Genomic DNA, 17,336 nt, shown 5'->3' on the forward strand with positions numbered 1-17,336 from the left:
CCGCTGCGGCCATGACCGCCATTTTCTAGATGTCATTTCACTTGACTCCTGACTGTCCAGCTATCAAGACCTCCACTGAGTGTGCTGCTGTGTCCTGTATCTGGAAGCCACAATGGCCCATTCTATAGGGGATAGGGCCCCAACATTCACATCAGAAGAACTTGGGAAGCTTGTGGATGGCGTCTTACCCTGTATGGACAGTTGTATGCGGCTCCCGATAAGCAGGTTAGCAGCTTTTCTGTATAGTAGATGCAACATGGTTGCATGTAGTTGCATGTGTGTGCATGCAGTATGTCCTTTTGAGAGTGTTGTGTTGTGTAACCCTAATGTGTACATAGGTACGTGTAATGTGTAGCATGACTGTGATATGTATACAGTATGCAGTCCAATGCTATAAATGGTTTAGAAGTCTACATAAATGTCTCCTTATCTCTGTGTCTCCCATGCAGGTCAGCACCCATCAAAAGAATGGTTAGTGGTGAGCCATCGCCAAGGAAGTGCACACCCCGGGGGTCCATAGACAGCAAAGCACCCACTGCAGAAAGGGGAGGGCGGACCTGAGATGCTGGGCCCGGAAGACTGCAGAGGCCCAGCTGGGGACATCCTCCCAATGAGGGAGGAGTGCCTGTCAGACCCTGTCCCCCTACTAACCCACATGCTGGTGGTGGCCTACCCAGAGTTGGAAGGGCGCTTGAGGGCAGCACAGCAGCCACAAGTGGGTGAGTACTTACAGTGTTCTTCATGTTGGTATTGAATTGCATAGTGATTGTTTAGTTAGCTAATAGCTAGTGGATTCCCAAGTAACCTCAGGTTGGGTTTGTAGCTGAGGTCCTCATTGTAATGCTAATTGGTCTGTCTGGTAGGTAGCTGTAAGCAACAGACATGGCTACATATGTAGAGGGCTACATCCTGGGACTAATGTGAAGACTGGGGACTCTTGTGTACTGCTGTTTGAACTAGCTATGTGGTATGTCCAGGCAAATGCAGGTTATGCACACGCTGTCATGGGGTAAGTGTAGGTGTCCCACAGTTAACTCCCACACATGGAATGTTGAGTAGTAACAGTCTGCTACAATATCAGTGTAGTGTTGTAGATGGAGGATTGTAGGGGCTTCAATTTGCAAGGTTTCTTGTTGCCAGTAGCCATTCCTTTGGTCTGGTGTTTGGCACAGCATACTGAATATTGCTTGTGTATTATTGTAAAGTGTGTCTCATATGTGGCACAACTGTGGTTATTGACCCTATGCTCTCTTTCTTTCTCCCCCATTAGCATTTTCAGGCGAAGGAGTAGGGGCACCGGTGAGTGGGGAAGCTGCAGCCCACGGGACCCAGGAGGCAGAGTCTACCAACGCCAAGGGGACCAGTGGGTTGGAGGGGGAGGGAAGCACCATGAGAGAGACAGGAACTGCTACATCTGCCTATGATTCCTCCTTCGATAGAAGCTCCTTGATGGTGGTGGACTCCTCTGGGACTACTCCAGCAACTACATCATCCGCCACCCTCATTACCAGCACCACCCTCCCAGTAGCTCCCCACTAAGTTGCCTGTGTCTGCTCACCTAAGAGGGTGGGCATCTCATTTGCAGCAGGCACCTCTGCCCCTGCCCCAGTCAGCCCTGCTGCCCTCAATGAGGAGGCTATTGACCTCCTGAGATCCATCTCTGTGGGGCAGTCAACCATGGTGAATGCTATCCAGGGGCTGGCATCCCTGATGCAGCAAAGCAATGCCTACATGGCGGCATTCCCGGTGCGTTGGCTGGCCAACAGAGATTGCTTCAGGCTCTGGCCTCCTCTTTGACAGTAGCCAGTGCCCGTACTTCATCCGTACCCCCTCCAGCTACCTGTGCCCAGTCCAAGAGCCCTCTCCTCCAACCCATCCCAAGCACACCATCAGACCTGCATGCACCCCAGACAACAGACAAGATGCTCAAAGACAAACACAAGCACCACAGATCACATCCCAAGCATGCACACACCTAACACACACCAACCAAAACACAACAACAGCCACTGCCTCCACTGTCTCCCCACCACCTCTTCCCTCACAGTCACAGTCACATCACTACTCACACCTGCCAGCACTGCATCCTCACTTCCAGATCCCACCACAAGTTCAGCCTTGCCAAGAATCACCACCACAGCAGACACGCAGACATGCACCACATCCACCACATCCACATCCACACTGACCACCACCACCATCACACCCACATGTAGCAAACCAACCTTATTTGCAGATACCACCTCATCATACATTCACACATTCCACCAGCCTCTCTTCCCCCTTTCCTCCCAAGACACATAAATGCACGCACTCACCCACCCAACAGTCATCCACCTCACACATGCAAACTTTGCATGCACCTAGATTCAAGTTCAGCACATGTACACGTCCTACAACCACTGCCTCTACCTCCACTTCTAAACCTGTTTCCACAATCCACCCCACTGTTCCTAAAATTATTTTCCTTGCCCGGCATGACCTGTTCCCTCCTCCAGCCAAGCCCTGTGTTGTCCCTAAGTGTCACGTTCTCCTCCCAAAGCCAAGTCCCTTCAGCTCCCAGTCCTCCCATGCCCCCCTACTGTTTCCCATGTCCCTCCCCCAGCCAAAAAGCCTCCCTCTAAGGCAATGACTATTGCCACCCCCCTGCTCTAAGACTACTCCCCCACCATCTAAGCCTGAAACCAGAGCTCAATGATCCCCTTCCAAACATAAACCCCGCCCAACCCCCCCACCCCCTGACCCCTGAGGTGCCTGCCTGCCCTATTTGTGTCCCTGCCCAGTGGAGGCCATGAGGCTGTCAGGAGTCAAGTTGGGCTGATTTCATGCCCATGTGTCCATTTTGCACTAGTTGGACCGGCCAATGGCCTATTTTTGTACATAGTTTTTCATTGAAACATTTCCAACAAATACATCTGCCCAACTGATGATGTTTGTGTTGATTTCAGTGATTTTTCCGGCCTTTAATTTAGTGTGGTAATGTTATTTGTCAATATTTGGAACCGTTGTTTATCCCTGTATATGATATGTGTGTGCCGTGTGTGTTGAGAGTGGTGTGTGTGTTTTGGTTGTGCCTGTCTGTGATTTGTATGGGTTTCTTTGTTTGTGGCTGTGTGTGTATCCGGATGGCTGTTTATGTACAAGTGTATATGTGCGTGGCAGGCCGTGGCGGGTGTTTATCTTCCATGTGGGTGTGTAACTCTCCCCTTTCCTCCCTAGTGTGCTAGATGGCTGAACTCACTGTTGTCATCTTCGTCATTGTCGCTGTTTCTGTACTTGGATTGCATGGCAGAGCATAGGGAAGACTTCCAGTTCTGGTTCCATGTCGGCCGCGGACGTGTAAGTGGGACATTATTTACTGGTCGTTTCCGCCAGGCTTTTGGTGGCGGTCGGTCCGCCCCGGATATGGTGGCGGTCTGCTGACTTGTAATATGGGGGCCAGGGATATGCCTTCTGCAGGCTTGAGGATGGCAACCGCTGTCGTCCGTTGTTAAACCACATTGGCAGTATTGGATGGGTTGTGGCTATGTTTGGGTCTGTTCACCGCTGTGGTCGTAATGTGGCATTCTTCACCGCCGGCCTGGCGGCAGACCAACCACCACCGCCATCATGGCAGTCAGTTGACTGCCATTATCATAATGACCACCTGAATGCTCAGGTTCCACAGTACAATAGTTGAAGGCCAGATCCGGAGGCCACAGGGGTTGAATGCTTTTCTTCAGGACTGGGGCAAGGAACTGAATTATGTGTTTTCCACCTTCTTCATCATCAGCAGAGTGGTGACACAAGTTTAACATCAGCAGGCTAAGTTGATCTTGGTGTCTCTGGTTTGGGGGGTCACATCCATGGTTTCTACTTCTTCTGGAGATGTTGTGAGACTATCCTATACCGCTTCTAATGTTGCTAGATCTCATAAAAGGTCCAGGAGGAGAGTTTCACCAGATATTTCAGGGGATCAATCTGCATCTTATGGCCTAGTTGATATCCAGGCAAGATGGCAGGTGCCAGGGATTTCACAGGCAGCTTTGCCTTTCATGGGAGAGGCATGGGCAGCAGGCACCCATAAGAAATACAAGCCTGCCTTGTCAGCGTTCTTATAGCAACTTCTTATCACAAGTGGCTGAGGTAGGCAGAGCTTACTCCACTGTTGATTTATTGCACCCGGCAATTTCAGCAGATCATCTTCTAGTAGCAGGTGACGCAGTAGGTTCCCATCCATTGTTTCATAGACTAAGGCCCTCATTACAACCCTGGCGGTAAATCCCGCTTACCGCCGTGCTGACGGCCGTCAAGATACCGTGGCCACGGCGGAAATCCGCTACAGGTATTACATCCCACATTTCATAATCCCGCCACAATACAGACACCCACACAAGTCCGCCACACCAAACTGGCGATACCAAAACCTACACCGTCACGCCAACAGGAATACGCCCAGACTATCACGACCCAAAATACACACACACTTACAAAACACAACCACATTGGACAATTCAAAATACACACACCTGATACACATACACACACCACACCCACACACCCACACCACTACAAAACACACACCCACATTACCCACAACCCCTTACAACAAATGTATTTGAAGACACAGAGAGAGAGAGAGAATAGGAAACACAACACCAGTATCCACAGGCACACAACACCATCACTCATACAACATCCACGCACCTCGAAGAACACACCCCAACACAGCACAACAAACATCACCTCACACATCACCTACACCACATTATGGCACCTCAAAGACACCCCAGGTTTTCTGAGGAGGAGCTCAGGGTCATGGTGGAGGAAATCATCGGGGTAGAGCCACAGCTTTTTGGATCACAGGTGCAGCAGACCTCCATTGCAAGGAAGATGGAGCTATGGTGGAGAATTGTCGACAGGGTCAACGCGGTGGGACAGCACCCCAGAACATGGGATGACATCAGGAAGAGGTGGAACGCCCTACAGGGGTAGGTGTGTTCCGTGGTATCCAGACACCAGTGTAGCAGTACAGAGGACTGGCGGTGGACCCCCACCTCCGCCCCAACAACTAACAACATGGGAGGAGCAAGTCTTGGCAATCATGCATCCTGAGGGCCTCGCAGGAGTAGCAGGAGGACTTGACTCTGGTAAGTCATATCTTTACTACTATATCCCCCCCCACCCTACTTGCATTCTATCATAAACTCCTACCCCAACCCTCACACCCATCACCCCAACACCCCACAGATACCCCACTATCACAATCCACACAGCCCAAAACCGGGGCCTGCATGTCACACCAATGCATGGACACCCATCACCAAAGCATGTCCAGTACAGATACTCACCCAGGCCCCAAAATCACTAATCACACAAGGACCCATACCCAATGTCACTGGACAGGAGGTGACAGACATATCCAGTACCCCCACAGAAGAGGCACACAGTGATGACAGCAGCTCTGCACGCCTGGATAAAGATGACCAGCCCGGCCCATCAGGAACCTCTGGACAGTCGGTTCCCCTGCCACAGTCACAAACCACCACTGAACCTCCCCCCTCAGGAAACACCAGCACAGCATCCACCCAGCGGGCCCATCCCTCTGTCCCCAGGACACATCAATCAGCAGTGTGTCCACCACTACGGGGAACCCAGGGAAACCCACCAACCCAAGACAATCAGGGACCTGGGGTCAGTGGCAGTGGGCACACGGTTCAGGGGACAGAGGCACAGGATAACAGGGAAACTGGGAGAACTGCTTTACAACAGGGGGAGGACAGGCCCAGGGAACCCCCTCTCCACGAGGCACTCTCCAACATCATGGGAGCATGCCATCATTCCCAGGAGACCATGTGCACGGTACTGGGCAAGTTTCAGGAGACCCAGCGGCTGCAGGAGGAACCGTACCTGGGGATCAGGGAGGACTTGAAGTCCATTAACACCACCCTGGTCACCATTGCAGGGGTGCTGGTAGACATGGCCAACACCATGAGGGACATAGTGGCACACCAACGGGCCCCTGACACTAGCCTGAATGACGAACAGCCATCCACCTCTGCTGGCGCTAGTGGACAGGAGGCCCCTCGACAGGACCAACAGGCCACCAGCACCCCACCCCCTGCAGAAGGAGAACCACCCCGCAAATGGTCCCTGAGATCCAGGAACAAGACAGAGAACATTGCTAAGACCCCCGCCAGGAAATAAGACTCTCCTGATTGTCACCCTTTTGTCCCACTTTGTCACCCTGACAACCTTGAAGTGCCAGTACTCCACTTCCTATGCTCCCTTGGACAATGCACCTGTAAAACTGTAAACTTCGTACTTGTATAGCGCACTACTCACCGTTAGGGTCTCAAGGCGCTGTACGCATACTGCTGTGGAACCCCTCCTGGCTTTTCCCTGTGAGGTGCCCACTCCTGGGCAACCTCCAAGGTGAAGCCAGGCATCCCAGCGCTGTTGGGGCCGTTGTGGAGATTAAGTAAGCTATTGCCCAGAGTTACAGAGTGGGACCCATGAATTAGATTAGGTACCGATGCAAGAATTATCAGGTCCAAGGAAATTGAGCCCAAGACCTGCCGAGGCGGGAATTGAAGCCTGGTCCCGGGCCAGATTTCTGCATCAGGGTCTGCCGCTCTAACCATTGAGCCACACTTCTCCACCTGTGATATCAATAGACTGGACTCCACCATGGACATTCCTCCACCATCACCCCAACTCATTGCACAGCCCCCTCCGCTTATTAAAACAGAAATAAACACCCTTGAATCACAAATCAATCTGGAGTCAGTCTGTACTTTCACAAATGTGTAATTGCAACCTCTCAGAAAAATAGCAATGTCAATGTTCATTTTCACATACCAATGTTCAACAGTTGTTGGGCATCAGTAAATATAGCAGAAGGCAGAAAGTGGTATCCAGATCTGAGAAATGGAAAGCCAAAGTGAAATGTTAGGGTCCATACACAGAGGTAAAAAGGCAGATTCATGCAATGTCCTACAGTAGTATGATATGAGAGGAGCAGTGCCAGTCTCTTACCTGTGTCTCACTGAAAGCATTGCATGATGATGTTATTTTGGTTGTCTATATCTTCTTCTTCTGCCTCCTCTTCCTCACTGTCCACAGGCTCCACAGCTGCCACAAGACCAACATCAGGCCCATCCTCCCGCGGAAAAGGCACCTGGTGTCGCAAAGCCAGGTTGTGCAACATACAGCATTCCACGATGATCTGGCACACATTCTTCGGTGAGTAGTATAGGGAGCCACCTTTCAGATGGGGGCACCGGAACCTGGCCTTCAGGAGGCCGAAAGTCCGCTCAATTATCCTCCTAGTTCTCCCATGAGCCTCATTGTACCGTTCCTCTGCCCTTGTCCTGGGATTCCTCACTGGGGTCAGTAGCCATGACAGGTTGGGGTAACCAGAGTCACCTGCAAATATTGAGGGACAACTGTTAGACACACACCAACCCTTAGGACTCTCCAATACCCAGACACCTATGTCAACTGTGTTGGGACCTTGGGCTCACCTATTAGCCACACACTGTGCCTCTGGAGTTGCCCCATCACATAAGGGATGCTGCTATTCCTCAAAACGTAAGCGTCATGCACTGAGCCAGGATACTTGGCATTCACATGGGAGATGTACTGGTCTGCCAAACACACCATCTGCACATTCATGGAATGGTAGCTTTTGGGGTTTCTGTACACCTGTTCATCCCTGCGGAGGGGGACAAATGCCACATGTGTACCTTCAATGGCACCAATGATGTTGTGGATATGTTCCAGGGCATAGAAGTCACCTTTCACTGTGGGCAAATCCTCCACCTGAGGGAAAACGATGTAGCTGCGCATGTGTTCAGCAGGGCAGACAACACTCTGGACAACGCGTTAGAGAACATTGGCTGTGACATCCCTGATGCCATGGCCACTGTTGTTTGAAATGACCCAACCGCCAGTAAATGGAGTACTGACAGGACCTGCATTAGAGGGGGGATTCCTGTGGGATGGCGGATAGCTGACATCAGGTCTGGTTCCAACTGGGCACACAGTTCATGGATTGTGGCACGATCAAGTCTGTATGTGATAATGATGTGCCTGTCTTCCATTGTCGACAGGTCCACCAGGGGTCTGTATACCGGAGGATGACACCATCTCATCACCTGCCCCAGCGGAAGTGCCCTATGGAGGAGAATGGTGAGCAGAGGGTCATACACCACATAACTTGCACAAGGCTGTTTAGAACAATCGTAATGTAATCGGTGTGTCGCTGTCTGTCCGTATTCCTGGACAAAAGTGCTGTGATGCAGTTAGTTGCCCTGCCATGTGCCCCCCTGAAATGGCGGTTGATTGACCTGTAAGGAGGGACAAGGGGAAATGAGGTAACTGCGCTGGCGTTGTGCTGGGTTCACGGTAGGCGGTCGAAGACCGTGGTGCAAATCAGCATTGGTTATCATTGGGCCCTATGGGTTCCAGGAGCCAATGATGATGTACGCCAGCGGACGTGACCGCCATTTCCTATCTGTTCACTCACTTGATACCTGACCTTCAATAGGAGAGGACCTACACTGCAAGTGCTGCTGTGACCTGAGTCTGGAAGCGACAATGGCTACAGTGTCTGGGGAAAGGGCCTCTGCCTTCACCGCGGAGGAGTTGGACAAGCTGGTGGCTGCGGTCCTCCCTCAGTACACGCTACTCTACGGTCCTCCAGACACACAGGTGAGTACACTGTGAGCATGATGCCTGGGCCATGAATGTATGGAGTGGCGTGGATGGTAGATACAGGGGGGCAGAGGCCTACATGTGAGGATGGTCAGTGTATGTTTTTCTGGGCCAGGGTGGGAGGTTTGTGGCCAATGAGTAAGAAGAACCGGACGGGGGAGTAACGTCCATTCTTACTTCACTTTTCCGCTTGGTCAGCACCCACCTGAAGAAGGGTATTTGGCGTGCCATCGCCAAGGAAGTGCGGACCCTGGGGGTCTACCATAGACGGAGCACCCACTGTTGCAAAAGATGGGAGGACCTGCGACCCTGGAGCAAGAAGACTGCAGAGGCCCAGCTGGGGATGGCTTCCCAACATGGAAGGGGTGCCCATCGCACCAGGACTCCCCTGATGTACCGGATCCTGGTGGTGGCATATCCTGATTTGGATGGGCGCTTGAGAGCATCACAGCAGCCACAAGGGGGTGAGTACAGTCTCTTTCAGCTGACTCTGCACACTTTATGAGGTTTCTGGGTGGGGGAAGTGGGCTGTGGGTTCCCCTAGGCCAGCGCAAACGTGCCAGGGTAGATTCACTGTTAGGCAGGCTCAGTGGCACTCCAAACCCAAAACTGGTAGTGTTGCATAGGCTCTCATTATTCTAATGAGACTACTGGATTTCGAGCAGCAAGATCGTCCACAGTGTGGGAGACTGAGTCTGACCCACGGTAGATGACACTTGTCGCTCCAAATCTGGGCTTTGCTCCGGTTAACTAACAGTGCCTCATCTCTCACAAATGGCAGAGACGACTGGGCAGCCGAGCGCATGGCATACTGGTACTTCTCAGGGAAGTCATGGTCACTCAGGTCACAACCGGTTCTCTCATACACAGTGCGGTCTCATATATAAATGACAATAGGAGCAGTGCAAGTTTTCAAGATTGGTTTAATAGAACAACTGCATTTTGGATAGCAAAGCGTGAGCTGCAATAACCAGAACTACACAACACAACAAAATTAAAATAGTGATGATGAGAGTGAAGCATAAGAATAATGCTATCATAGTGCCATGAGGTTCAAAGGATTATTCCCTATCTAAATCATATTGCGAGCACAGCGTGTTAAGCTCTAATCCTGCCTTTTTAGGTTCCCCGGGAGGACATCAACCCTCATACCTGAGCAAAGGCCTGTAATCCGCGTCATCATCTGCAACGGAGCATTCAGCATACAGTTGTGGTTCCCTGGCTGGAATCTCCCTCTTGACATGTAATAGGACTAGAAAGTGTTTTATAACTGACTCAGCAGATGTTTTAAGAAAATGTCCCTACGTAAGGATGTGTATTTTCCACGAATGCTGGAGACTAAGCTTCTACCACGTTTACCGGCAATATACCAGACTGTAGCCTTGACTGAAGCACCGGGTGATCAAGAATGTGTTGTTTGAGAACACAGTGCTGAACTAAGCAAAACAGTGTGATAGAAGAAATTAAAACAAGACAGTAAAACTGGTTATTGTAAAAATAACAATGCAAAGCTGCATAAAATATATCTAGGTCAAGGTGCACAGCGGCCTAGTATGTGAAACTAACATGCATGGAGCTATACTTGAAATGGCTACACAACACCCTCCCCTTGTCGGTAGAAAGTGGTTCAAGCCAAAACTAAAATATCTCAACCTAAAATATACTTAAAAACCCTACTCAATTTTGACAAGTTAAGAGGACACACAAGCATACTACTTGAGAATTTAAAAAATGAGTATGCGGCTTAATACCGAATTCAATGAAAAATGTCAATTCGGCAGATGACAGAACCGGAAAATCCACGCCAAAAATGATCAAGGAGCAGGTGTGTTCCATAGCCCCGGTATCAACCAAGGCGGCATCCCGTGCAGTGCCCATTGACAAGTCGATGGCAACTTCCTCCAGGAAGGGTAGCTCGTAATCAGCTTCACGTAGCAAACGCAACCTTAGTGCACATGTCTGGTAATGAATCCTCAACGAGAACATCAACAGATCAGCATCAATTTCTGGGGGCGTTGCTGTGAAAGATACATTTCCAGTGCATGTTCAAAAGAGCACCAAAGGCACCGAAACACGGGCTGCGCACAATTCAAAACTGGTCTGAATGACAAAGGCCAGCCTCACCCCAATTGTTCCAGGAGTGTTGCTCCAAAATGCTGCATCATACGTTCATGACACAGCTGCACCGATGGGAGCGCCTTCATTAGTCCTTGTTGCGGCGGGACAGCCATTGCGGAAAAACAGCAACAGGAAAATGCCGGCTAATAAAGCCAAAGTTATCGGAAATCGCCAAAAAATACTACCGAAAATTGAGTGGATAGCTGAAGGTATCAAACCAAATATAGAGGAGAAGGTGTGAACAAAACCAATACCAACAGCTTTGAAAAAATGTGCTAATCCAGCCATGCTGGACGCATTAAATATACGTCCCACGAGTTCACCAAAGTGTCTCGGAAAGTTTGTATTTAACAGGGACTGTATTTCTGCTGACGACCTTGCCACTTGAAGTGCGTAGGTCTTGCGTGCAGTTATAAGGGCCACATGCTTCTGAAACAATAAAGCCTTGAGTCTACTCAACTTGTCAAAATTCACCTTTGAAGTAGCAATATGAGGCCAGATATCAGCTACCTCCTTTAATTTAGTGGGGGGAAACAGCACGTTCCCGCAGCACGTAACGACCTTAGAGACCGAAGCAACGTAAACTATTCTGGCCCGCATGCCACAACAGCCTTCACTATTGAGAAGGATCTAGCTGCCGTTTGAAAGCACATGGAACATTGGTCTAATCAAGGGGACTGGAACTCCCTTCAGATAGCAAGACAAGTTTGCAACCGAGGCGTTACATGCCCTATGCAAGGACAGCTGCTTACAAATCATCGAATGGCTGACTGAAGTCTCTCATTCACTACCACTAAGGAAGACCTCCTTCATTCCATTGAAGCATTTGTACGAGAAGGGAAGCTCCCACACCTCATGGATTTAACTATCCCCCAACTTTTCATATCTGCCTACTGGAATGTGTTTCAAACAAGAGGTGAAGTGCTGTGTTGAAAAAGGGAAATTAATAACCCTTTGTATTATCCACTCTGCCGAAGGTATCTCGGCCACAGTGAAAGGCAATCTTTCTATTTTCTCGATGTTAAGCATGACATAAGTCGCTTCTTTCTTAGCCATTAGTTGATGTTGCCGCGTTCGATTAAAGGAAATGTGCTGCCACCTAACGCGACCCGCCTTCAATGTTTGAAGTGTCCAACCCAATTGTATAATGGACCTGGTCTGACTCTGCCCATGATATAAAGAAGACATATCAGATTGTATAATGTCTATAGAAGAAGATGCAATGTTGTTTATTGTGTATATCCTGTCGGACAAGGTGTTTATCCCATTATCCACAACAGACAATGCCTTTTCCAAATTTTCCTGTTCTATTTGCCTTAACCGCACGGCAGCATCTTGTTGGTATAGCTTCCATATTTCATTGTACACTGCATATAAGAAACGCTTCTTACATGGTATCCTGGGGCCTGACAAGAAATCTTGTAAGTCAGTAGCGTTAGACAGGACACTGAGGAGTGCTTTAACTGCGTCTAGTGAGTATGATTTTAGCCACTGGTGGCACAATTTTCCCACACTATGGTGGTCATTACAACCCTGGCGGATGGTGTTAAAGCGGCGGTAAGACCGCCAACAGGCCGGCAGTAAAAAAATGGGAATTATGACCGTGGCAGAAACCGCCAACAAAGACAGCCACTTTAACACTCCGACCGCTACGGCGGCACAGACAAACAGCGCGGCGGTCACCGCCAACAGACAGGCGGGAGACAAAGTACCGCCCACAGTATCACAACCTACCAATCCGCCACCTTTTCCGTGGCGGATTCACTGCGGATAAAAACACGGCGGAAACAGCCATTTCAAAGGGAAAACGCTCACCTCTACACACTCCACAAGGAACGACGACACCATGGAGCCGGAACTCCATATTCTTCCTGCACTAGTCTTCCTGCTCCTATACGGCGATCATCAACGCCGGCGGCGAAGACAACGGTGAGTACTGCACCTACGACATAGGGGAGGGGAGGCAAAAGACAGGGACACACACATGCAACACCCCCACCCCCACCCCGACCCTCACCCACTACAACAAACACACCAATGCATATCCAAACATTACAGTAACAACCCCCCCGGAAGAATGCAAAGACAAAAGGAAATGAGTGGAACCATTGTAAAATATCAAAATACAGGAACCAAATAAATACATATATATATATATATATATGTATATATATATATATATATATATATATGTATATATATATATATATATGCACATTAAACAAAATATACACCATGATTAGTAGTGCAGGTAATGCACAAGTCATTGTCCGTGGACCACTGGGCCCAAAATGCATGGGCGAGGCCCACACTAGATACCTGATCAAAACGGAGAGAACACTGCTGGGGCATCAGATAGAAATACAACAGGCACCTCAGGGGGAAGGGAAGGGGGGCACCTCAGCCGGATGAGTGCACGATGCCATATCCACGAGGGGGCTCCATGCCCATTGATGTATCCTGGGGAGTGCAAAGCCACAGTCTCCCAAGTCTCTACAGTGGGTTTCTTGCCCACTGTACCATCCTGGGGAGTGCAAAGCCACAGTCTCTCAAGTCTCTACAGTGGGTGGGTTGCCCATTGTACCATCCTGGGGAGTGCAAAGCCACAGTCTCTCAAGTTTCTACAGTGGGTGGGTTGCCCACTGTACCATCCTGGGGAGTGCAAAGCCACAGTCTCTCAAGTCTCTACGGTAGGTGGTTTGCCCACTGTACCATCCTGGGGAGTGCAAAGCCACAGTCTCTCAAGTGGATAACAGTCTCCACAGGTTCTGGAGGGGGACTGGTGCCCAGAGTGCTTAATCTTGTTAAGGACTGAGGTAGTGGATGCTGTTCTCCACTGGTTCTGGAGGGGGACTAGTGCCCAGAGTGCTTCATCCTGTGCAGGACAGAGGTAGTGGATGCATGTCTCCACTGGTTCTGGAGGGGGACTGGGGCCCAGAGTGCTTCATCCTGTCAAGGACAGAGGTAGTGGATGCATGTCTCCACTGGTTCTGGAGGGGGACTGGTGCCCAGAGTGCTTCATCCTGTGCAGGACAGAGGTAGTGGATGCATGTCTCCACTGGTTCTGGAGGGGGACTGGTGCCCAGAGTGCTTCATCCTGTCAAAGACAGAGGTAGTGAATGCATGTCTCCACTGCTTCTGGAGGGGGACTGGTGCCCAGAGTGCTTCATCCTGTGCAGGACAGAGGTAGTGGATGCATGTCTCCACTGGTTCTGGAGGGGGACTGGTGCCCAGAGTGCTTCATCCTGTGCAGGACAGAGGTAGTGGATGCATGTCTCCTCTGGTTCTGGAGGGGGACTGGTGCCCAGAGTGCTTCATCCTGTCAAGGACAGAGGTAGTGGATGCATGTCTCCACTGGTTCTGGAGGGGGACTGGTGCCCAGAGTGCTTCATCCTGTCAAGGACAGAGGTAGTGGGTACATGTCTCCACTGGTTCTGGAGGGGGACTGGTGCCCAGAGTGCTTCATCCCGTGCAGGACAGAGGTAGTGGATGCATGCCTCCACTGGTTCTGGAGGGGGACTGGTGCCCAGAGTGCTTCATCCTGTGCAGCACAGAGGTAGTGGATGCATGTCTCCACTGGTTCTGGAGGGGGACTGGTGCCCAGAGTGCTTCATCCTGTCAAGGACAGAGGTAGTGGATGCATGTCTCCACTGGTTCTGGAGGGGGACTGGTGCCCAAAGTGCTTCATCCTGTGCAGGACAGAGGTAGTGGATGCATGTCTCCACTGATTCTGGAGGGGGACTGGTGCCCAGAGTGCTTCATCCTGTCAAGGACAGAGGTAGTGGATGCATGTCTCCACTGGTTCTGGAGGGGTACTGGTGCCCAGAGTGCTTCATCCTGTGCAGGACAGAGGTAGTGGATGCATGTCTCCACTGGTTCTGGAGGGCGACTGGTGCCCAGAGTGCTTCTTCCTGTCAAAGACAGAGGTAGTGAATGCATGTCTCCACTGCTTCTGGAGGGGGACTGGTGCCCAGAGTGCTTCATCCTGTGCAGGACAGAGGTAGTGGATGCATGTCTCCACTGGTTCTGGAGGGGGACTGGTGCCCAGAGTGCTTCATCCTGTGCAGGACAGAGGTAGTGGATGCATGTCTCCACTGGTTCTGGAGGGGGACTGGTGCCCAGAGTGCATCACTCACCCCGTGACCGTCCCAGTTGCGTCAGTGCCCCTGCCGCTCATGGGCTAGCAGTGCTTGAGTTGGCGGTCCTTGCCCTGTTCGGCGGTGCTTGACTTGGCAGTGCTTGCCCTGTTCAGCGGTGCTTGCTCTGTTCAGCGGTGCTTGACTTGGCGGTCCTTGCCCTGTTTAGCGGTGCTTACCATGGCGGTCTTTGCCCTGTTAAGCGGTGCTTGACTTGGCGGTGCTTACCCTGTTCAGTGGTGCTTGCCCTGTTCACGGAGCTTGCCATGGCGGTCTTTGCCCTGTTCAGCGGAGCTTGCCATGGCAGGCCTTCATTGCCCAGCTGGGCTGGGTTTGGCGGTCCTTCATTGGGCAGCTGGGCTGTGGCTGCCGGGGCCCTCCTGGGCAGCTGGGCTGTGGCTGGCGGTGGCCTCCTGGGCACTGACTCTGGAGGTGGCCTCCTGGCCCGTGACGATCGGGCTGCACTCCTGGGCACTGACTCTGGCGGTGGCCTCCTGGCCAGTGACGATCAGGCTGCCCTCCTGGGCACTGACTCTGGCGGTGGCCTCCTGGCCAGTGATGATCGGGCTTCCCTCCTGGGCACTCTGGCAGTGGCCTCCTGGGCAGCGGGGATGATGGCGGTCTTCTCCGCTGTGCTGCTCCTCCCAGACTTTGGCAATTTCTTCTGCCCCTTCCCCACCTTGGGAGGAGTCACAGCTGAGTCGACACTCCCCCCGGGACCCTTGTGAGCAGCTTTGCTGGCTGGAGTGTTCCCCCTCTCCCACCGGGCACTGTCCAACTTCTGGTGCTTCACAGGGGGGGTATTGGCTGTGCTGTGGCTCCTTGTCACACTCGCTGCCCTGGTGCCCGGTGCACTCCACATACCTGTAACAACAGGCACCACTGGTCCCAGAGATTTTTTGGCTGAGGTGCTAGTACTGGACCTATGAATTGGAGGGGGTGGGGGAGTGGGAAAGAGGTCAAGCTTGGTCAGGAAAAGTTTCTTAGGAACACTGGGACGGGTAGCTGGAGGGAGTTTGGGAGTGGAGGAAGAGGAGGTGGTTGTAGGAGGTGTAACTTTTGTGGCTTTGGGTGCAGGTGCATGCGCTGGATGCTGTCGTGAGGTGGATGTATGTTGGGTGGGTGTGTGCCTGCGTTTGTGTACTTTGGGAGGGGGCGTCACAGACACACTGGGAGAGGACACAGGGGACGTGTAAATGGTAGTGGGGGTGGTGAGTGCACGTGAACGGGGTGTGGTGGTGGGTGTGCTGGTGCGGGACGTAGTGGCTGTAGATGTAGTGCAAGGTGGTGTGAGTGTAGACGAGACTGGGAGGGAGGAGGGAGACGACGAGGAGGGTGACACAGTGGAGGCAGTGGATGTTGCAGTGTCTGTATGTGTGTGATGCTTGCATGAGTGCCTGTGGGATGTGTGGTGCTTATGTTTGCCTGAGCTTCCCTTGTGTGGTGAGGTGTGTGCATGCTGGTCTGATGGTGTGCTTGGGATAGGCTGGGGTACAGGGGATTGGGTCTGGGTGGAGGAAGTTGGAGGGGGGAGGCTAGACACAGGGACAATGGCTGCCATCAGTGCTGAGGCCAGAGTTTGCAGGGTTCGATGAAGGGCAGCCTGACCAGAATGAATGCCCTCCAGGAATGCATTTGTGTGTTGCAATTCCCTTTCTACACCCTGGATGGCATTCAAAATGGTAGACTGCCCAACAGTGAGTGACCTGAGGAGGTCAATGGCCTCCTCACTGAGGGCAGCAGAGGTGACAGGGGCAGGGGCTGAGGTGCCTGGGGCGAAGGTGATGCCCACCCTCCTGGGTGAGCGGGCACGGGGCGAAGGCTAAAGGGCTGTTGGGAGGGCGGTGCTGGTAGGGGGGGGTGGCAGCTGTACCTGTAGAAGTGGGGGGCACAGATTTTGCCACCACCACAAGGGAGCTCCCATCGGGGGACGAGTCCGTGTCTCTGGTTGCAGATCCTGTGACCGCCGTGAAGCTCCCCTTGCCCTCCGTCCCACTGGTGTATTCCGATTCCATGGTGTGGCCCTCCATGGCCATGTGGGATGCAGCTCCCTCGTGCTCCGGTGCCACTGTACCTCCGCCTGATGATGCTGATGCTCACAAGAACAGGGATACCACAAAAAGGGGGGGGCGACAGAAGAAAGACAGGTTGAGTGCATGGCTTACCGATACCGTTGGCGGACAATACAGACACAGCAGCCCCCAGCACTACGCCGCGCTGTTGGGCTCTACAGATTCAGTTCCTGGGATATGGCCTACATGGCTATGGTCGACATCTGCACACATAGATGACACAGGGGCATGTATACCTGTACTTGGCACTCTACAGAGGTGGGGTGCCACATGGCCTGCATTACGGAGGGGCCTAGCCTAGCCCTGGCCTAGG

This window comes from Pleurodeles waltl, chromosome 8 (genome assembly GCF_031143425.1).
Source record: "Pleurodeles waltl isolate 20211129_DDA chromosome 8, aPleWal1.hap1.20221129, whole genome shotgun sequence".
Taxonomy (NCBI): domain Eukaryota; kingdom Metazoa; phylum Chordata; class Amphibia; order Caudata; family Salamandridae; genus Pleurodeles; species Pleurodeles waltl.